A 23518-nucleotide genomic window follows, 5' to 3' on the forward strand; every position below is an offset into this window, starting at 1 on the left:
TTTTAAAATTACATGTATTTTCTATATTCAAATAAAATCTTGAATGTCCAGAAAACTAAAAATGTTACCAGGAAAAAAGTCAAGAAGATACTCAGATACATAAACATAGTTAAAAGATAATTTTCTTTGTCAAACACACTTGTTTGAAAAAGCATATTCAATGGATAATCCCAGTGAAATATATGGAACTTCTACATTCAATGAACATAAATGCTTGTTTACCAGAATGTTTTGTAATGGAAACAGATTTTCAAGTGAGAAATGTGTATTCTTCTATGTACTGACAGACCTTGTTCCAGGGAGCATTTGTTATGGATATAACCAATTGTCTGGATAAGGTACAAGTTTTGTCCCCTCGTTCTTTCTTTTCTAATAGAGATTTCTTGCCTGTGATTAGGCTATGATTACTTGTAGCTAATTCTGTCAGCAAATGATGTATCTCCTTCAATATATAAACATTGCTTACTCTCCATAATTTAGCTTTTATATAATCACTGGGTAGTATTGGTTCCAATACAGTTAAAATGAGTTTTATTCTTGACATCCAATGGGCAGGATTTTACCTTTTATGCTTTTTTTTTTTTTTCTGCATTGTTACTTGCAAAGATGTAAATAAAGAATGAGCTATTTAGTTATTAATGAATGAAAGCAAATGAAATTATGCATTTGTCACAATTTTGCACAGTGGGTGGTTTTCAAACTATGTAATCTGAACTGATGTTCTCCTTCAGGTGTTTAAGCCTGATATCCATTCTGCCTGCACAGACATAATCAAATTCCTAAGCCTTAGTTAAATAGGGATCTGCTTCATTAGTCCTTTTTTTGCCCTCCTCCTACAGATTGCATCATTTTACAATATTACTATATTCCACTTCTTTCTTGTTAAGGAAATTTTAAGGATTATCTAGGCTTGATAGCCAAAGTGTCATTTTACAGCAAGATTTTCCTTTATTTTTCTTTTAAGATATTAATACCTTATCTGTGTTTACCAGTGGCACAAGAACTAATTCTTAATTTTTATAAAAACTGTGCCCCAATATGAGTATCAACCTCCTGAAGCTTTACTTTCCCTTAAAAAAGGGATACATCAAGCATTTGCTTAATGTGTGACTTAAAACCCAGTGCCATCCATATCAGAGAAAACCAATTATGAAATGGTATGATTGCCTTCCCTTTTCAGCACCTCATGTATAATCATGCTCATAAGTGTGACACCAAGTGAGTCAAAGTGATAATTGAGGATTTAACCATGTGGATGATGTTACTGGAGGTAGTAGAACCTAATTCTGGGACTTAGTTTTGAAAACCCTCATCCTGCAGCAGGTTGAATAAATTTAACTTGGCTACTTAACTATTCATGACGAATGGGAAGAGAGACAAACTTCATTTTTCGAAAGCAATAGTGTGACAATAACATCATCTGTGAAAACGCCCCTAATGCAATTCATGCTTGTCAGGCACTTTTACTATAATAGCAGTATATCTGTCTCATTAAAAACTACAGTTTCATTTATTTTAAACTCTAAATAAAAAGGTTATCTGTGCTCAATTCATATGCTCCTGAAAAAAAAATCTGTTTACTCTTTATCCTACATTTAACTTGAAATTAAGTCTATGAAAAATTGGTCTGCAGTTACCTTTTTACAACTGCAAGGAACAAAGCATACTGGAAACCTACACTTTTACAAGTTTTTTTTTTTTTTGGTTGGTTCTCCTGCTGGATTATTCAGCAAGTGCTAATCTGTGACTTGCCCCTTTGCCATCCTAAGGACCTTCTCTGAAGAACTTGCAAATTGATTTCCAAAACATAACCAAATTTCACAACAGTAAAAAATCCCCTTGAGGGAGAAGGCATTGCAATATTTCTTAGCAGAAGAAAGACAATGCACTGGGGAAATACTTTGTTGAGAAAAAAAAAAAAGGTGGATAAAGACAGAAAAGGAAATGAGTCTCATGGAAAAAAAAAAAGATGGTCAGAGGTGATAAAGAGCCAGTCACAACATCTCAGTTTTCAGGCTGATGAGGCAAAGGCAGAGTAATATAAATGCTGTGGTTAAAGTCAAAGGCAGTCGAGTATACGGTGTAATGTACTCACCTCCCATTGCATCCCTCACCATCTGCTACAGCTGACATAGTAATATATCACAGAACGAAGTGTGAAGTGCAAGGTCAAGAGCCAAGATATTTCTTTCATCAAGGAACTCCAGATAGAAAGTCTTTATTGATCAGTCAGAGCTGCCTTACAGCACCTCTACAACTCTAATTGGTGCTGAGTGATCTTATGTTTTTATGATATTAAGATTGTGATGCTATCTAGCCTGGCAAGGACATGCAAAAGGTACAGCATCTTACAAACTGAATTAATATCAGAAGGCAAGGTCCAGCTCAAGGAAAGAAGTTAGGTGGTACCTTAGCATGATTTAATCTTCAACCTGGGAGATGAGGTGGCTAAGCAGGTAGTAAATTACACCAGTTATGAGACTGATTATAAGGAAGTGAATGTGTTAATGATTTCTTTTATAAAATTGGCTTTTCAAATGACAACAATTACAACAAATGTAGTAACTCACTTCCTTGGGTGTCATACTTGCAGATAGAATTAATGAGTGACTCAATAACTCCGTATTAACATAATAGGCTAGTTAGGCTAATTCACTGTAAAAGTAGAAATATCAAATATTTTAACATAGCATAGTTATTGGTGAGGATATTTTACTAAGTGAAAGGAATTAAGTTAAATCCCAGGTAGAAGTTATTACTCATCTAATCCATTTGTCTAGAGGTAGCCAGTCTCAATCCAAAGGAATATGAATTATTAATAAATAAATAGGGATCTGCCATCACAAAATCATGTGGTGTGATCATCACCAGCGCAGAATTTAATTTTCTTGTCTCTCACTAAATATTTAAAATAATTTCCACCATGCTTTTTGGAACACAATTGACCACAGCTAGGCAAACAAGTAAGCATAGAAGTAGAATGCTCCATAAGCCCAAAGTAAATTAATATTCCTTTATTCATATTAATTCCTTCAGTCCTCTGAAAATAAGGTCTATTTGAAAAAAAACTATTTTACCAAACTTCACAGAGTAGTACACACATGAGATATCAATACATCAGGGAAGATTTCCATGTCAAAATGTGCTCATTTCCCATCTCCCTGTAGTCACTGGTTCTGAATGGAGTGTGTTATTGGTGGTTGATATCACAGATGGTACCTTTAGACTCCGGGGAGACTATAATCCTACCTCCACAGATAGTTCTTGCTGCCAAAGTTTTACAGTCAAAATAAACAAGATTACTACAAACACTGCAAAGATGAGTCAAGACTGTTACTTCTGGGCAAAGTATAACCCATTTGGGAATGAGACCTGAATGTCTTGGTATAGAGATTTTGCATATGAGATTGTCTATTCATATCTACAGTGGAAGGATGAAGCAGGACTGTGTATACCCTGGTGCTCTTCTCAAATATCTCCAATTCTTAAAGTTGCTAAATGGCTACAGGTTGATATTATTATATTTATGTTCTGTGTCAAATGGCATTATACAATTTTTTCCCTGTATTTCCATCTTTTTTTTAACTGCATGAAAATATTACAAGTCCAGACACATAGCATCATCATTTTTTTAATGAATTGAACAAGTCATTGGATTAGTCAGGTATGATGGGCTTTGTGAAGTCTAAATGGGGTGCAAAAAGAATTCCCCCCTTATCATTGGAATATGAAAGGGATATAACCTGATCTGAAACAGAAGTCTAAAATTATAAGGGATCTGGGTCAAGCTTGAGTTATATCCCAAAGGATAATGCTGTGACCTATGGAAAATCCATTTGTCAACTCAGCTGGAGCACATGCTATGGGATTTCATGTGAAATGTGTTAAAAAAATCTTCCCCAAAGACAGAAACAAATGTGGTTATGGTAGCTAAAACCTTTACTACTGATGTTTTTCATAATGAAAGAGAATTGTGAAAGAGAATTGTGACAATCTAGCAAATTAAGGTGATCTTTTCTCATCCCACAAAAAAAATCAAGCAGATGTGGGTTCTCTTGCCAAAAATCTAATTACAATTTGTAATTGTCCTATTCCTGCATTATGTGCTTCTCATAAGAACAAAAACTGATGTAATATTAAACTGTGAAACAAACAAAACACAGATCAGGTTCCAATAAAATTGCAAGCATATCACATGCATGAAATAACACTGTAAGAAATCGTGCCTATTTTTATCAAGTAACCTGAAAAATCACTCAGCTGCAGAAGCTTGGAAAGGGGATCATTGCACTATGCTATTTTTTCCCTGTCTATTCCTATCTGAGGCAGCTGCTGACCCATGTTACTTTTTGTAGTTTTCCAATGGCTTTTGCATAGGTCCAAGCTGCTTAGAGAATAAAAATCAGTGGCACTGAACATTATGCTATTTTGTGTGCTTATCACCAGAAAAGGTATGAACCCGTGGTCAATGTAATTTTCCTCTACTATAGGTACTAGCTGAAATGACACAAGTCCAATATGAATGTTCAATCTGCCCAGCTATGAAAACAGTAATTGTATCACCAGAGAATATACAGACTAAGAAACAGTTGGAACAAGGACATAAAAAAGCATGAACTAAGCAGAATTCATTTTAATGGGAAAGTAAGGATCACAACCATGATGAAAAGTAACTGTTTTCTGTATCCTTATTACATGCTTCATGTACTTTCAGTGGTTTCTGTTTCATCCCTGGGAAAAAAAGGTTTTTTGCAGCCATTGAAGTTGAATTAAACTTTTGGTAGTGGTTGCAGATGATGTTTCATTTCTGAAATAATTCTTAGTACCATTTCTTTCAAGCCTCCTCATTATGCTGGGTCATATGACAGTAAAGCAGGTGCCTTAAATGCATTGTCTAGTTATAGAGTGTCAGCCTGCCAGAGAAGAGTCTGATTCACTTGTAGTACAACATATTTCAAAATGGAGCTGCCCCAGAATGAATGTTCTATTACGCCTGTATACTGGACACATTAAAGGAAGTTTCTATGTCTCCATGACATGGCCTTTTGAGATATAGATGCTCTTAAGTTTTGCAAACCTAAGGTAGCAGGGAATCAATTTTTATTCAAACACTAGGTATTTTCCTTGCAGGTTTAGGAAGATTTCTTTCTCCATATGAGTCCATCTCTCCGTCTGTTACTGCAAAGAGTGGTAGCATCACACAATAAGAATTTTTCATATATGAGCCTAGGGTAAATTTCTGTTCAGACTCAGATTTTTACAGAAAGGTTTTTGGAGTATAGTATCTTTTGTTTTTACAATAAAATTTTATTCAGCTTGTTTTTTATTATTGCAAAATTCCTGCAAAACTAGATAACCAGCCTTGTGTGAAAACAAAATTTAAGATGCTCAAGTGGAAATCCAGGCCTGTAAGGGTCAGCATTAGCCCTTAGTAGAAGATCTACATAGGAAAATAACTTAACTGAGAAAGACACACAGAGCAGTGGAAGTTGGAAGGGATCTCTTGAGATCATCTAGTCCAGCTCCCCTGCCCAACAGAGCCACTGACAGCAGGTTGCCCAGGGCAGTGCACAGATGGCTCTTGCATATCTTCAAGGGTGGAGACAGCACATCTTTGGGCGGCCATCTGGTGCCTCAACCACTTCTCCCAGTTTGTATCATCAGCAAACTCCTCCACTGAGGGTAAGTCTTCCTTGCTCCAGACTGCACCTCCAGTTTCAGGGGCCTCAAGACCAGACATATTGATAAAGACTGAGGACATGGTGACATTAGAAACCTTGTCCTTTTCCATCTCCTTTGTCATCAGATCCCCTGTCCCACTGAACAGCAGACCTACATTTACATATCTTTTCTTGCTGCTGCTACACCTGTAGAAGCTTTACTTGTTGTCTTTCACCTCAGCATCAACTCCAAATGGGCTTTAACTTTCCTCATCCCACCTCTCCATGCTTTGGCAGTATCTTTGGGGTTTTTCTGCATCATTTATTCTTGCTTCCAGCTGTTTTATGCTTCCTTTTCATGTCTGTGTTTAGACAGGAACTCCCTGTTAACTGAGCTTGCAGGAGGTGATCCTTGAAAATCATCCAACTCTTCTGGATCTCCTTTTCTTCAAAGACTATATTCTGCAGAGTTATTGGAAATCCCACATGACCGAAACTGTACCCCGGATAACTAATCTTGAGCTGTAACCTCCCAGATGATTCATCGTCCACCCACAGACAGAACCCCAGGCAACCCCACAGGTCTCTCACATCAAGAGTAGATAGATTCCCCTCCTCACCATCCCGCCCAATCCTTCCTGATGAGCTTTTATCCATCTCTCACACAACCCGGTCATTTGACCAATCCCATCACCCCAATAAGATCATGGGGTCATTGTTCCCCATGCCACATGCATTTGTGTACAGGAATTGATTGGTGTACAGTAGTTTTCTCCCATATCTGAGGGAGCAAATGGTTGGCTACAATACTTAGAAAGAAAATCGTCTGCCTTGAATCTCTCAGAATGCCATTGGGAAGAACTTTGCACAAGTTTTTACAAAAATACACATATTTTGGAGGGATGATGTAGCCAGACATATAGAGGAATACTTAGTGCTGTTTAATAACCACTACTCAAATGCTAATGAAATTAAAATGAAAATTTCATTTCCAGGAAAACCATCTTGTCTTATTTTAAAACTTCTGAACAACAATTTGTGTCAGTTCCTCTGACAAAAAAATGAGGTACCATGTCATGGAACATGTTAATCAAACTCCATTTCTAATCAAATGAATTTAAAATAGAATATATCTTATTAGCAAAATTGAAAATTCTCTTGACTTCATTTTGCATACAGATGCTGAGCACTGTATGACTTGATTCATTTACAACTCTATTTGCAGCTTGACTTTTATGGTCAAGATATTTCCCTCGTCCCTCACCCCACATGCTAAATTTTTGCTTTAGCTACAGCCAAAGGTGACAATGTGCCATTATCTTCTAATATGACTATGAGATTGCATGACTGGAAATGAGTCCAGTTAATTTTACTGCAACCGAAATCAACAAATATTAAATAATTTCAGTCTCCTAATTTGCACCCAAACCAGGACTCTAATTAACAGATAGTTTGCCAATGCAAAAATTTAAATAATATTTATGTTTACATATGAACCTGGGGCTAAGGTTGATGGGCTTAGAATTACATTGCCAAAGTTTTTCTTGACCATTCCTATCAGCATTCTGTAATAAGATATCTAATACAATCAGTATTTATACAAAAGAAAATATCTAGATTATTTTCCTATTGAACATTAATAAAGCTAATAGAGATATACATGGGGCAACTTGGCTTAATAGCACAACAGTAACTACAGTTCAAATATTGCTCTAGCTTATGCACCAAGATGAGCTAATATGCAAAGATTCTTTTTTTGTAACTGTCATTGAAACTAACATTAAAACTGTAAACACAACAATCTTTTGTGTGCAGAATCAGCGACATCTGAGAATACTTATTCTGCTAGCAATCTAAACATAATTGAAAAGTTTCAAAACCTCTCCTGTGATTTCCTTAAAAATACCCAAATCACAAGCAATCCACAGATACTAGTTCATAAAAAAAGGTTCCTATAGCACTTCCATTAATTCCATGTTTCCTGAGAGACACTAGGAGAGGACTATAACAGTGCCTGGATTGTGTGATGAAAACCACCCATATAACTTAAAAACAAGAATACTTATACAGAGTCACAGCATGGTTTGGGTTGGGAGGGATCTTTAGGGGGAGGTATCTTGTCCAACCCCTCTGCTGTGGGTATCTTTCAGTAAAGGAGGTTGCTCAAAGCCCCATCCAGCCCCATCTGACCTTGAACACAGTTCATGGCTTAGCTACATGAACAATTTATCACATACCAGTTTAAAAATGGTAAATTTTAAGGTATGTAGTAGCAGTTCAGCACAAAAAAACCACCCCAAAGTAATTGGAAGTACTTCAATCTACTATGAAAGATTAAAAAAAACTTGGATTGCTTACACTTACCATCGTACATTAGCAAATCCATATTTTCATGGCCCAGCTGGGCAGGATCCTTTTCTCCACAATAACTTATTTTTATAATATTTCAAAAACTTAGAAAAATTGGAAAATATGTCTGTTTTGCCAGACAACAAACCATGAAAAAACTTTTTCATACTTTAGAGACATCTTGTATTGCTTATAAGGTTCTGAGTGCAGTCTCTCCTAAAAGTCTATACTGTTTCAGAAACAAAATTATGTCCTTATCTAATGGTGAGCAAGAAAGGATGAGTTAGATTGGCATATTTAAAAGCTTTAATTAAAGATATGTGAGCAATACCATACTGCAATGAATTCAGAAATTTCTTTTAAAATATAAATACAGAATGTTCACGGTGTTGGCACAATTAGTTTTACTGCATTCATTCCTACTAAGAAATATTTTAAAAATAGATACTTAGAAAAGTTTGTGAGTTTTTGCAAGATGAAATTCATTTGCAGAATGAAGGATTTATCATCTGGGGTTTTCTGTTCATATTTTCTATTTGCCAGTGCCTAGAGTATCAACTCCCCACAAGAGCAAGGTACGAAGTTTTAAATCATTCTCAAACAAAGTGACACAATTAATCCTCAACTATGATTTCTGCCAAGTTGCTTTATCACCACATAGTCTCTGTATTGCAGATTTATACTATTTTGTGAAGGTGCCCTTGGACATTCTGATCCACTAACACCTAAAGAAAAAAACGCTGTAAAATTATGAAGGAACTCCAAAGGAATTTATTAGCAGACAATAAACAAATGAAAAAACAGTGATGGTCCCACTCATGGAATTAATATTAACGTTTATTGGTGATTTTTAACCTACTTTAATAATGAAGTGCATATTTCTAAAGGCTTGTTTTTCCAGAATCTGTTGTGAGAGATGGCATAATTATTAGAAATTTAGACCCATTTTAGCTAAGAATTCATAAAACCTTATTTTGCTCATTTAGGAATAAATGGCAAGAGTCCTATTAGTGAGATGAGCCTCCAAGCTGGATAACAAAATACAAATTAAATCCTTTCCTTCAGTTCCAAAATATGTCACATATATTTAACAAAATATATGCTTTATTCAGACAGTTGTGTTAAAAATTCAGAAATTAATAACACCATAATAGCACTTTTGTTCTTTGAATTCTCTGTCATATTTCAACATACAAAGCATCCCCTCCCTCTCTCTTCCTCTCTCCCTTCCCCTTCTTAAGACCTCTGTGCAATATAAATAAAATATATACATATAATACTACAATGTATACATTGCAAATATATTATAAAACAATAAAATTCGGTGGAAAACAAAGTATAGTCATTAACCTAACTTTTAAGAACTTGAAGAAATCTGTTACTTAAAATGTCTACAATCAACCATTGACCGTATTTTGTCCAACACAATCATATTAGTAGTAGGAGTAGTAGTAGTAGTAGTAAATAACATGTCATGGATCAGTAAGTACCAATGAACAAGAACTTTGTATAAAGCAGATTTCATCTTCCATTTCTTACTCCTTAGATCACTTTATTTCCTCAGGGAGTAATGCCTTTCATCACATACACAATAGACTTCCTGCATAGCATAGGTTAATTTCCTTGGCGATTTGTTCCTACTTGTGGGGATAATTAAACACTGAATCAAATGACTTTGGGATATGGTGGTTGCCCTTCAGTTTAAGTTTTCAAAACCAAAGTTGTTGTCTTTTTAAAGGATATGCCTTAACACAATGTGTCAATTAATGAATGTCAGTGAAATATCATAGCTCAGGATATGCAAAAGAAATAAGGCTAGATGAGTAAAACTTTTCTAAAAATGACAGGCATCAATTGCAGATTTAAAGTTTCTTGAAGAGTATGCACAGAATAAATACAGACCATTTACTGTGACCTTGCAGAGTACTCACTAGCACGCAGACCACATTTTCAGAATCAACAATAAAGGTAACTTTAGCCCTCTGCATCACAAAATCTGTCTCTGCCAATGGCAACTGACAGATCGATGCAAATGCCCTTCCTAATTACCAAATTAAATTATATAAATCCGTGAAAATAAATTTCAGTGATATTTGCAGCACGTATCAGCACAGTTCCTTTGGACTTAGCTATTTAGGGCTCAACACCTGGTTTTTCTTGTTAATTTATATCGCTTAAGATTCTTCCCCCTAATTTGCATAAAACCATAAATATTAAACTCTATATAATTATTGATTTTTCCTCGAGGTATGAAATTTTTCTTAGAAAAATACACATTTGATTGTCTTTTTATCTTTCCTCTTATTTAATCCTCCTGATTTTTCTGTTTGTTACTGTTTAGTTTTTTTAATATTAATGAAGATATAATTATCTCTGGATCCTCTACACTAATTTTGCTTCACACATAAGAATGAAAAAAGACAGGAAAGGAAAAAAGATATACTATAGGAGAAAAGAAAAAGAAAGGCAGCCATAATAAAGGTGAAACAATTGCTCACCTTAAGCTAAAATTTGACAATTTTAACATGAGTTTTAAACTTGAGTCACCATTATTTAAATCACATTAATAATTAATAGACTTAAATGTAACAGAATGCTCTCCCACTGTTTTTCCCTCAACACCACACTTTTGATTCTGACATAAAGTATAGCAGACTAAGACCAGTATTATTTTAGAACTTGCTTGTTGATTTTTTTTACATTTATGTTTGAAATCATAATATCACTTTTTGCAGATAAAAGACTTTGCAGATTAGAAAAAATATAAAGGAGGAATTTTCTGCGCAGTTTATACCATGATCTACTGTAGCTGAGAACCATGTTTCTTCCTGACAGTAATGGAAGCTGCAAGTTTTACTAGACACTGAACACTCCGGTAAGTTTATCTTGGTTGCTAGGTAATTGGCAATATATACGTGTTAAAAACAAACAAAAGAAAAGCCCACAGCATCTGATGTCCCACTGGGGTAAATCAGTTCAATTCCACAATTTGAAATTCTAATCTGATTCTTTTCCTATCCTAGAACATTTAATATATGTTCAAAAGAATGCATCTTTGAAACGATTTTTCGCGGACAGCAGTGCTGCACGAACAGCTTGCAGTGCTCCATATGGCAGAAGGTATTGCTGGGCTCTTATATCACACATGCAGTTGTGGGGTAGAGGAACAACACCTACTGGAGGCTATATTTAAGAGCATGAATCTGTGAAAGCAGCAGTCAAAGGAGTATAACAGCTGTAAGAGCATGAGGATACCTTGTGGAACTGATCTATTCAAAAAGAGGTGGAGAGTTAATGAAGGAATACCAATATTTTGCAAACTGCAGCTACGTCAGGAGAAAGAAGTTATACGAGCAATACAGAGATGAAAAGCTGAACCAACTGCACCAGGTTAGCACATTACTGGTACAAGTAGCTGCTTTGTTGAAAAAGAAATGTACACAGAAACAGGAGATTGTTGTCAAACTAATAATTCATTTTAAAGCAGTTTTATGGAAGCAAGAAAAGGTATTGTTTAACAAAGACCATGTTTCCTTTTTTTTTTTTTTTTTTTTTTTTTAGACAAGGCAGAATTAACTCCCCTAGTTTTTATTAAAATCATGACAGAAGTTTTCCCATCTGCTTTTAACACGTGTGGAATACTGGCTTCACATATTTCCCATATGTGAAATATTCCCATAATACTAGCTTCACAAATTTCACATATTATAATATGAAGACGCACACTAACACTTCCCACTGAAATTGCTAGTGGAGGCATACTCTTTACACAAATAGAAGTCCCCTTATCTAAAAGCAGTAGCACCAAGGAAAACCTTGCATATTACATTACAAAGTATAGTTCAGTTCCAAACTGTTGATGGTGCAAGATAGATAGCACTAAAGGATCTTGTTCCAAAGCCAGGATCTAGTTAATACCAGGAATTATCACTACCCTGTAGTTTTCATTTATCCATGACTGGCAACTATGACATCTCTGCTGAGATGTGAAGATGACTAGTCACCTTTGTCTGGCAGAAAAACAGTGAGATCGTCATCTGGTGGAATGAAGGTAAAGACGAAGTTTCACAGAGTAAATTTACTGTCTTTGACCAGAGTAATTGGTCAAAGCTCAGGGCACTGTGTATTGATTCTGTGAGGAGGAAGGTGGTGATGGAGTCAGATGTCTTTGATGTCATCTGTTTACTATCAAAGAATGAGCAAGCGTCTGAACCACTGCAGAGAGCAAACAACAGTTTCCTTGATCATTCCTCCAAAAATCTTTCAAGCTGGCACCCAGAGCGAATTTTCTTTCTTAGATGTAAACCTTTATCAGGTGGAAAAGGATAAATAACTCAACATCCTTTCTGGGTCTAATTTCTGTGATTTTACAACTCTTAGTGCCATTCTCCTTTACCTTATTGTATATAATATTTCCTCTCTTAGGCACTTGGTTTTCCCAGGCATACAGGTCTACATTCAAAGCTTCATATAAATGAAGGAGTATGTATTCATCAGCCCATGAATGTTCAGTTGAACACTGAAGGTGAAGCTAGTATTTTTTCATCTAAGCAGTATGTCAAATAAGCTTGAATAATTTCTCATAACTACTGTAAGTCAAGGATGGTAGTTACATCTCCCTTTCAAAAGACTACATTGAATTCCTAACACTTTTTACTGTGTGCCAGCACATAGGACATGACTATGTTTAAATGCTAAGGGAATACGTGCATTAATCAATCAGTTTTCCATTCTGATGTTAAATCAAAAAAGAGCACTGTAATTACTCTGGGATCAGAGATAGCTCTCACCTCCATTTGTTACTACCTAGCATCCAGCAAGTATTTGTGTGCTCTGCTCTGAGTGTGGGTGAACACCAGCAGGTACTCTAGGGCTGACTTTTTGATTTGTGCATGGCAAGATGCTATGGCTATGGAGCCAGTGTCACAGATCTCTGCTTTCTTGGCACCACCTCAGTGGCGTACAGAGTTTCAAGTGGATAATTAGCCTTCACTAGGCAGTGAAGCTGCAAAATTGAATCAGACAATCCACAAACAGATGTACTGACACTGCATTTGGGTCTGACTCTGCATTTGGGTAGCTGAAGACATGTAAAGGGAAGGCAAGTTGGCTGAAATCTTGATTTTTATTTTAATCTGCATTGTTACATATCAACACTCTGATACATTCTGAGCCTAATTTATTTTACTGATCTGAATAAAGAAATTTGTACAGAGCTGCTTGAGAGCTGTGGGTGTTTAATGTCCATTCTTTGCAACACAGTGTGTTTGAAAAAACCATGAAAGTCTGAATCATATAAAATTCAGACTGGAATATGCCACACTGTATATCCGCTGCTTATGCTGCATCTTACAGCAGTGAGGCAAACTTGGAAGAAAATGAAGACTCCTGGTATGAAGAAAAAAATGGGAAAAAAAAATAATATTGCCACAAATTTTGTATCCTGATGATCTCCTATTATTTCATGGTCACCAGGAAATTTGTCACACTATTTGTGAACTGAATAAATACACTGTTGTCTGAAGAAACAGAATGTCTGGATTGGCAATTTTTCAGGGGTGAAATTGCAAGTGGTTTGCAAGTGCAATGCCTCTTTGGGAGGCAGTGTACTTGCAAAAAAAGGTTGGTTTTGGTTTTGTTGTTTTTTTTTTTTTTTTTTAAGGGTTGTAGTATAGCAGCTTTTTTGTCAATCATACTAATTCAGCCTCTGCACAGGATTTGCTTTTTACATTAACAAAGCCTTAAGATAGAAAGAAAAGCAAATGATACTCTCATTCAAATGGCACTGTGAAAAAAAGATATTACTTTGTGCTCTCATCAGAAAAGAAGGCACTCCATTGCCAGAATAAAATATGGCATTATTTTTAAAATCGAGATATAAATAAATCAAGAGACAAAGTCAATTTTTCTCTTTGTCCTGTGGTTCCAGAAAAGCTTGCACCATTTAATGGTGGTAGCTACAGTAAAAGCCTTGAATTTAATTCTGCCTCTTAAATTGCATCAGGCATGAGCGCTGGGAGAACAAGAAAGCTGCAATAAGCTCGAGGGCTGATTCTGTGAAGGGAAACATTTCAGAGCGCTTTTCCTTCTCCCCTCACCCTCCACTGCTGCCAGTGTGAGGAGTCAGAGGGCTCTGCGTGTGTCAGTGTGTCTGTGTGTGTGTGTCTGTGTCCGTGTGTCTGTGTGCCTGTCTCTGTGTGTGTGTGTCTGTCTGTGTGTCTACATCTGTGTGTCCGTGTGTCTGTGTGCCTGTCTCTGTGTCTGTCTGTGTCTGTCTGTGTCTGTGGGTCTACATCTGTGTGTGGGTGTGTGCATGTGTCTGTCTGTGTGCGTCTGTCTGTCTGCATCTGTGAGTCTACATCTGTGTGTGTGTGTGCATGTGTCTGTCTGTGTGTGCGTCTGTGTCCGTGTGTCTACGTCTGTGCGTCTGTGTGCGTCTGTGTCTGTGTGTCCGTGTGTCTGTGTCTGCGTGTGTCCCTGTCTGTGTGTCTGTGTCCGTGTGTGTGTGTGTCTGTGTCCGTGTGTCTACGTCTGTGCGTCTGTGTGCGTCTGTGTGCGTCTATGTGTCTGTGTGTCTGTGTGTCTGTGTCTGCGTGTGTCCCTGTCTGTGTGTCTGTGTCCGTGTGTGTGTGTGTCTGTGTCCATGTGTCTGTGTCCCTATGTCCGTGTGTCTGTCTACATCTGTCCGTGTGTCTGTGAGTCTGTGTCTGTGTGACCGTGTGTCTGTGTCCATGCGTCTGTGTCCGTGTCTGTGTGTGTCTGTGTCCGTGTGTCTGTGTGTGTCTGTGTCTGTCTGTCTGTGTCTGTGTGTGTCTGTGTCCATGTGTGTGTGTGTGTGTGTGTGTCTGTGTCCGTGTGTCTGTGTCCGTGTGTCTGTGTGTGTCTGTGTCCGTGTCTGTCTGTCTGTGTCTGTGTGTGTCTGTGTCCATGTGTGTATGTGTGTGTGTGTCTGTGTCCATGTGTCTGTGTCCGTGTCTGTCTGTCTGTGTCTGTGTCCATGTGTCTGTGTGTGTCTGTGTCCATGTGTGTGTGTGTGTGTCTGTGTCCATGTGTCTGTGTGTGTCTCTGTCCGTGCGTGTGTGTGTGTGTGTCTGTGTCCATGTGTCTGTGTCCGTGTCTGTCTGTCTGTGTCTGTGTGTGTCTGTGTCCATGTGTGTGTGTGTGTCTGTGTCTGTGTCCATGTGTCTGTGTGTGTCTGTGTCCATGTGTGTGTGTGTGTGTGTCTGTGTCCATGTGTCTGTGTGTGTCTGTGTCCATGTGTCTGTGTGTGTCTGTGTCCGTGTGTCTGTGTCCGTGTGTCTGTGTGTGTCTGTGTCCGTGTGTGTGTGTGTCTGTGTCCGCGTCTGTCTGTCCGTGTCTGTCCGTGTGTCCGTGTGGGAGCAGTCCCGGGCAGCGGGCGGGGCTGGGCCGCGCCTCATGCGCGGGGCTGCAGCGCCCCCTGGCGGCCGAGCGGCCGCTGCCGCCGCGCCGGGGCCGAGCGGGGCCCGAGGCCTTGCCGGGGGGACGGCGTGGAGCTGCTCGCCCGGCTTTAATTGCCGGTTTGTTATTTTAAAAAAGGGAACTGGAATCCTTGAACGTGTGCTTTTGAGACATGGACTTGGCTCCCTGACCTCCCTCTGCGTGGATTCTGTGATTGCTGACCAGCTCCTGGGAGTGGGCCAATTATAAGCTTTAGAAAGTCACCCAGGGCAGCACGTGAATGCTTTTTGGGGGCGCTGAGGAAAAGAAAAGCTTTCCATCTTTTAGAAGCTGTGAATGGACAAACTGCTGCCAATTTTTTTAATACCCAAACCCTGTTTTAGAGACCACCACATCTGTGAATATATTAAATATATATCTGATATTTAGAGAGGGAGTAATATTGTTTGATTGCTATCCCTGACATAACTCTTAGGAAACATTTTGTTAGAAATTTCAAGTGTTAGACTGTCACACTCTGTTTATTACATGTAAACCATCCTTTTTCTGAAAAAAAAAAAAAAAAGATTCTCTAGTTCTTTAAATGTAACATGACACTGCAGACACTTTAAATCTAAGATACAACTTTTGAAAATTCAAAGGTGTATTTTACCTGTCCTGAAAAGTACTCTCCTTTGACTTCAAATTTTCTATCTTTAATTGTTTTTAATTTTTTTTTCTTCAGCAGAAAAACGAATATTTTTTTTCATCCACCTATGATTTTGAGTGCGCACTTCCTTGGTTTATCATTTGATCTCCTTCCTGCCTGTTCTCTGTCCCTGTTTTAGACTAATAGGCTCAAAGCAACATCAGTGAGTTCTATTGGAAATGAAATTTCTCTGATGCTTACATCCACTTCATTGATCTGAGCCATATAATTATGAATTTGTTCAATATATTATGAACTATATTGTTTCAAACTCTACCATCATTATTGCATTAAATGAGAAGTGATCAAAGCAGTGTCCAGGTTGGATGGGACCCCAGGAAGTCTCCAGGACAATCTCCTGCTCACAGCATGTCCAGCTCTGAGGTCAGACCAGATTGCTCAGGGCAATCTCAAAAACTGCCAGCCTCTCTGGGCAGTCTGTTACGCAGCTTGGCTGTCCTCAGGAAGGACCACATTTTCCTTGCATCTGACCTGACTATCTCTCTTTACAATTTTTGTCTGACTTTCAGCCTTCCCCTAGTCCCTGCTGCATTTTTCACTAGCTCTCCAGCTTTCAGCACCTAAGGAAAGGAAACTTCTGCAAGCAGTACTGAGCTGGCTTTGTCTGGAGTGAACTTTCTTCACAGTATCTCTGTTTTTTGATCACCTCTCGTAGATGCTGAAGGGCTGCTTTTTTCAGGGTCCCCCTGAAACTCTCTTCCATGCTGGACAAGCCCAGATACTTCAGCAGCTGGTAGGACAACTTCTCCTGCCCCTGGCCAGCTTGGGGTCTTCTGCTGAATTCGCTTCAGTGAGCACTAATCCTGTGTTGGAAGCACCAGGATGGGATGCAGTACTTCTTCCAGAATCCCTAAGAGTTCGGCTGGCCCCTGTTTTCTCAAGCAATATCTCTGCTTCTACTTTGATTTTATGTGTTCTTTCTTTAAAGGAGTCTCTCAGGCCTTTTGTCTTTCCTACGCCAGGATTTTGAATCAAGAATTCCTGATATATAAAAAAATACCACGACCTAAATTCAGACAATACTCTGTGACTCCTGAAGGTACTCCCAAGAAGCTTTTACTTGCCTTTCCAAAGAATTATTTCAGTTCTATTGCACAAATCAAATTTTCTTTAAACTTCGTTATTCAGAAACTTTATTGGACTTCTGCATATTGTATAAATTTGTATTTGATAGACTTCATTCAAAACTAACTCCGTCTTTAAAAAAGATGCTGTCTTACAAAATCCAAGGAATTCCTGTGGCAGAGCTCAGGAAGAGACTGAGTGTCTAGGGGTGCAAATGAGGACCCCAGGTAGGGCTAGTCAGCTAACAACCCCTTAGTGGAATTGTGGCCCCAACAGCATTTTTCATAGCTATGCAAGTTAATTGTTGTTTTATTAGGAAGCTGAGAAAAATTAGATAGGAAAGTGATCCTTTGCAGTATGGTACTGTTGAAGGAAGAAAGGTATAATATATGCTGGCTTGCATATTTTTCTCAAGTAGAGTAATTATTTCTATTTTTTCATTTGTGTATAGGAATATGAGTGAAATAACGGATTTAAAATATATTGAAAGTAAAAAATATTTTAATTAGGGTAACTTTGATGTGCTATGTCAGGAATCTAGAAAGCTTAAATAAAAACTCTTTTTCTAGGCTGCTGGAATAATTCCCACTATTCACCAAAGACTGATATTTCAAATAAGTTGTTCAAGTACCTCCAGAGCAGTATGTGGGAAGGTATCAAAGACCACATACCTGTCAAGTCACTGAGATACTGGGAGTGATGCAAGCTCTGGGACTCCTTTACATAGACCTGTGGCCATTGTCATCATCATTGACCAACCTGACAGCTATCAGATTTGACCACAAAGAGCTGTGATTCACCAGTATAATTCCTCTTCACTGCCCGTTTTTCATTGCTGCATCTTTCTGTTGAGTTAACCATTTTCATATAGAGCACTCTACCCTCCCAAAGGATACGTACTTCTTCGTAATAGTGCAAAAAAAAGCAGGGTTTTGACAGGACTGTAAATATCTTAGTCATAAAGTCAAATCCTGTTCTTGCAGCTAATGCATTCTGAGATACAGGGCTGACTGCAGTAAGTGCACTGAATCACAGCAAGCAGTGTCTGCAGAGGGGGGCATTGGTGCTGCTGGGCCCATCTCTGCACAGCCAGCTGCCAAGGGTTACAGCCAGTTCATACAGGGCCGGTGCCTTCCCTTTGTTTGCCTGCTGGATACTGCCAAAACACAGGCTTCTCCTGACAGTGCCCAGGCAGGCTCTGCTCTAACTCACATTGCTGTATTTCAGAGACCTCACAGCCTTGTGAATGGTATTATAATTGAAGCCACTTTGTAAAAGGACATGTTTAGTTTTTTACTCTCCACCTTTTATTCCTTAGTTAGACATTTGATTGTTTTTAAATACTTAGCTGTTTACCAGTTTTCTGGTCATATGTTTGGAAATGTTCAAATATGTTTGCCTTATTGCAGTGACATATGCCCTCTTCATGGTCACATTTCAATTCTCATTCAGGAATAGACACATTCCTGACAATAATCTCTCTGCTGTCTCCAGAGGTGTATTTCTTCTGTCTACTCTCTTTTCATCTCATGCAGTTCTGTTTAGCACAGGTTTTCTGTCAAGTAAGAAAGAGGAGGTAGGAATTTGTATTTTTCCCAGCTCTGCTCTTTATCTCTCTTTGCTACTCTTTTGTCCTGGCAATTCCCTCCTTTGACACCCATACATGGTCCAAGTGTGGGAATTGAAGCCACCAGTACAGAAGTGTGAGGTAAGCAGTTCTCCTGTGAACTCTTCACAGAGAGTGTGCTCTTGTACACATCTGGCAGGTGTGCATCTTCCTGTTCAGTCATTCACATTTTAGACAACTGACTCTAAATGCTGTGGTAGCAGTAAAGGGAATCTAGTCACACTTCTCTATGAATTTGTGACCTCCTACATCTGTGGCTGACTGTATGAAAAGGAGGTAAGTTCTTCTGAGAGAACAACCTAGCAATTAAGCTGTGCCTCTTGGGGAATATTTCCAGTGAATTTATTGTGATGCCCTGCCTCCTCACCTGTTCCACCAACTCATCTGCTGCTGTGGCATTACTCCATCCATACAGAAGGTCTGTAGTCAAACCTGGAAGAGGCTACTACCAAACTTGAAATATACCATATAGTTTAATGAGACTTTTCCATAGTCATTCTCCCTAAAATATCAGAATTTATGCACAGTTAAGTCATTCTGATTTGACATTTCCTCCATGCAGAATGAAGAATAAATGAAACATTTCAGATTCAATTATGTGGTGACTGTCAAAATATACTGAATTTTAAGAGTTGACCAGTGTGCCCAGTAACTCAGCTTTCCAAAATTGAGTTAATGTTAGTGTTACCAGAAGAATGATTGCATTTGTTGAATTTTATGGCCTAAGGCTCAAAATCTCTACCAACTACTATTATCGTTTATACTAAATGTAGCCAATACATATTATAATTTTGCACAGAATTCTCTACATAATGACCTCGTCTGCTTGTAGAAATAGACTTGCAATGAGATGCAGCATCACAGTTATGAATTTTCTGGGTAAACTATATTGAATAAGTATGCAAATACTTCTGTCTACTCCAGCGGAAAATTATATTTAAAAATAAAAAGGTATTGTGCTGAAGATTCTGTTTTCTAAAAAACAAACAAACAAACAAACAAAAAAAAACCAACTGAAACAAAAGGTGCTTTTATTATGTACATATGCACATACAAAAAAATAAAGTTGAGTTGTACAATTTTCATGTTAATTAAGTACATGTCCATATTACCAATGTGATATATTTTCCTTCAGAAATTCACATATGCAGGTTTGAGGGGTAAAACTGCCCAGTGGAATCTTTGCAAAGGTTCCTGCATATTTAAGCTGGGCACTGAAAAGGCAAATTTTGGTGCGCCCTCTGGGCTCAGAGAAGTTGTGGAAAAACAATCTTTCAAATCAATGATTGTCAAATGCCAGTTTCAAGGAATCATGGTAGATGATGGAGACCTGGCTGCGGGGCTCCCACGTCTTCCATGGCTGCATTTGTTTCTCTGGGATCATGCAGCAAATGTCACTTGCTGTCTCTTTTCTGAATGACAAATACAGGAGAGTTCCACAGGCTAGTGGAGGGGACAATACCTCCCTCTTGCAATTGTTCATTAACCAGGTTTTGTAAGGTGTGCAATTTCTCAGCTTTCAGGGGCCACTGACCTACCCATACCGGTTCATTAATTTTCTAGGTCAGTTTCAGGGTAGTGTGCAAATCAGCGACCCCTACAAAAAAATCAGACCCAATTCTGACTCCCATCTGTGAGAGCATGTCATGGCCCCATAATACCATGGAGATTTGCAAAACAAGAGCTTTAATAGTAGCAGGACCTACAGGACCTTCAGGACCTAGAATTTGGATGAAATATTTGCTTTGAAAGGCAGTACTGCTCTCCCCAATACCAGTGAATGCTTGGGGAACTGCAGTAAATGGCCATCTCAGGGGCCACTTAGCTTGTGAGATGACCATGACATCCCTTACCCTCCTTTACTGAAAAACTACCATCTCACTCATTGTACCAAATAGTTTTTTAGGACTATTGATCTATATGCTAATGTTCCTACTAACAACTTTAGGGATTTTTTTTTTCCTATAACCTGAAGATAGAACACAGCATTTCAGATCATCCTAAGTTCTTGCTGACTAATAAACCGTGTATAACATGTGGTGAATATATATGCCAAGACCATGGCCAGCTAGTTTTATGCCAAAAGAATTTAAAGATTTTCAGCAACATATCATTGTGCATTATGGAAAGATTGTATGACTATATGCAGTGCAGGTAATAAAAATACAGAAAAGTAACTGTTCTGTCAAAATTACAGCCATTTTTACTTAAAATCAGCCTATATATTTTGTAGCATTGTGCTAGTATAACTGACTGTAATACGTGTGCGTGAGGGAGAGACATGTCCCATTGCCCATTTAATCCACTGAGATCTGATTCAGTTGCAGGAGAGCCTAATCTGCCTTCATCAATTTAAAGGCAGAAATAGCCTTTGGAATGTATGGAATGGTGACAGACATGCTGATGTAATCATGTAACTGATAGCAAAGCATGAAGGGAGTACAAGGTGGATAAATTATGAAGTGCTTTTTATTACCTGCTGCTGATATTCTCTTGTAGTTTGAGTTTAAAGCCTATGGTATATGGCAGTACCAAAAATAGGCCATATACTGACTGAATGAAATACATAAATCTTGTCCATTTTTTCATGTTCTATAGGTTTTGGGTGCTCCATAACTTCAGCTGCTATTGCCAGTTTATGTTCCACTTCATATTTCTTTCTTGCTGCATGTCATCTTCAGAGGTCCTTTCTTCTATTCTGTCACCACAGGCATCTGAAAAAATGTTTTTCCACAATAAAAATAATTAGCATACCAATTAAGAAAGTCTTCCTTATGATATGTCTTGGTTTGGAAAATTACCAGCATGTCCTTTCCATACACTTCCTTCTGTTCTCCCCAGGCAAATAAAGGCATTATCCACTGGGACAAGAAAGAAATCTGTGACATCAGTGAAACAAACTGTCTTTTAGGAGGTAAATTGGGCACACAAACAATGGAGGCATTTTTATTTTTATGATCTGGCAGTAACAAAATTAAGATCTTTGTGCAGAGGCAAAAATCTTTCCAGGGTGGCTGATGTGATGCATCATTGCTATGACATATTGGAAAGAGCACTTTTAGCAGCTTGCCCTGATTTTACCAGCTTGTGTGGGGGGGCAGGTTTCCCACTGGAGCAACTGCACCATCTAATGATAAACTGTACATATGAAATCTCTATGCTATCTATCATAACCGAAGAGGAGATCTGTGGTTTCAATTCCTACCCATTTTCAAATACAAGAAGAGGATTTTATTTCTTTTTTGAGCTGTTACCTTTTCCTAATGAATTGTATTGCCCTGAGTGTGAATATAAGCTAGAAAAAGTGCATTCCAATCAAAATTAATAAAGCCTCAAAATTAATAAATCAAATAAATTTATCTTTTCTTTAATTATCATTAATAAGTTAATTAATGGCCTTTTCTCAAAGCTAGTTTTTAACAAAAATGCCATTGCATCTCCTTTTTACTATTACCCAGCTTTTTCTTTAGCAATTTGTACCATATTTTGGGGAAACAACCAAAATAAAACAAGAAAACCAGCAAAAACAAACAGAAAATCCAAACAAACATACGAACAAAAAAACCACAGAAAACCCCCTAAACCCAAACAAAAGCAGCAAATAAAAAAAACCCTGTCAATATTTCAAATAAAAAGACCATAAAATGTGTGAAAAATACATAGTTCAGAAAAATGTAAGCCACAAAGGCATATATGGGGAAACTTTGTAACTGGGAAAACATTTTAATTGCACTCCTGTGAGAGGTAGGTGGCATGAGCCACACCTCTTTCTACTGGATGAGGACAGGGTTAAGCACATCTAACTTCTTTCAGTGCTGCTTGACCTCCTCTCCTGCACAAAACCTTTTACTTTTTTCTCACAGTGTATAACATAAGGATTGTGCTTGCTGTTGTAACCATTGCCCATTTAAGGATCTGCCTTTCAAGCACTAAAGTAATTAAAGAAATTTATTCCAAGATAACATATAAGGAATTAATCTTGACTGTAACACCATTCTGATCCATCAGACTGAGTACCTAATTTTTTTTTTTTTTGGAATGTTTAAGTAGCACATCATGAGGCTGAAATAACAGCATGAAGTAAAGATATTTTCAGCTGCTGGTTAGGATTTTTTTCATATACTATAAAGGACTCCCTGGCATGGTTCTCAGAGGAGATATTGCTTTTAAAAAACCTGCAAGGCACAAGATAATGGTAAAGTCCAAAACAAAAATGATGGAATGAGATGAAGCTGAAAATGGAAACAAATGCTATTTTGGTAATTTGGCTTTTGAGGATTTTTACTTTCAATTTATCCAATGCTTGATGAGGATAAAAAATTCTATTGAATTGAATATATTTGATTTGGAACAAAAAGAAAATATTTCATGCGCTGCCAGAGGATCCTAAACGTAGGAGAAATAGATAACAAATTGGTGACAGCAGGTTACAAATTGGTGACAGCAGGTATGCTATCCTAACAGTGCAGATTTAACAAATCACATTTTATGTTCACTTTTCTGAAGTAAGTGCTGCCACTGTAAAAGAAATAAGTGAACCTTACTCTTGTCCCATAGATTTTAAATTGTGTTGTGCACCTTGGAAATAATCCATTCCCAGTACGTATTTTTTTTCTGGTCAGTGGGGCTCAAATCATGTTTCATCTTGTCTTTTACAATTCTAGCATGAACACTGGTGTTCAAGTTTAC

The sequence above is a fragment of the Melospiza melodia genome, chromosome 5, assembly GCF_035770615.1.
Source record: "Melospiza melodia melodia isolate bMelMel2 chromosome 5, bMelMel2.pri, whole genome shotgun sequence".
NCBI classification, from domain to species: domain Eukaryota; kingdom Metazoa; phylum Chordata; class Aves; order Passeriformes; family Passerellidae; genus Melospiza; species Melospiza melodia.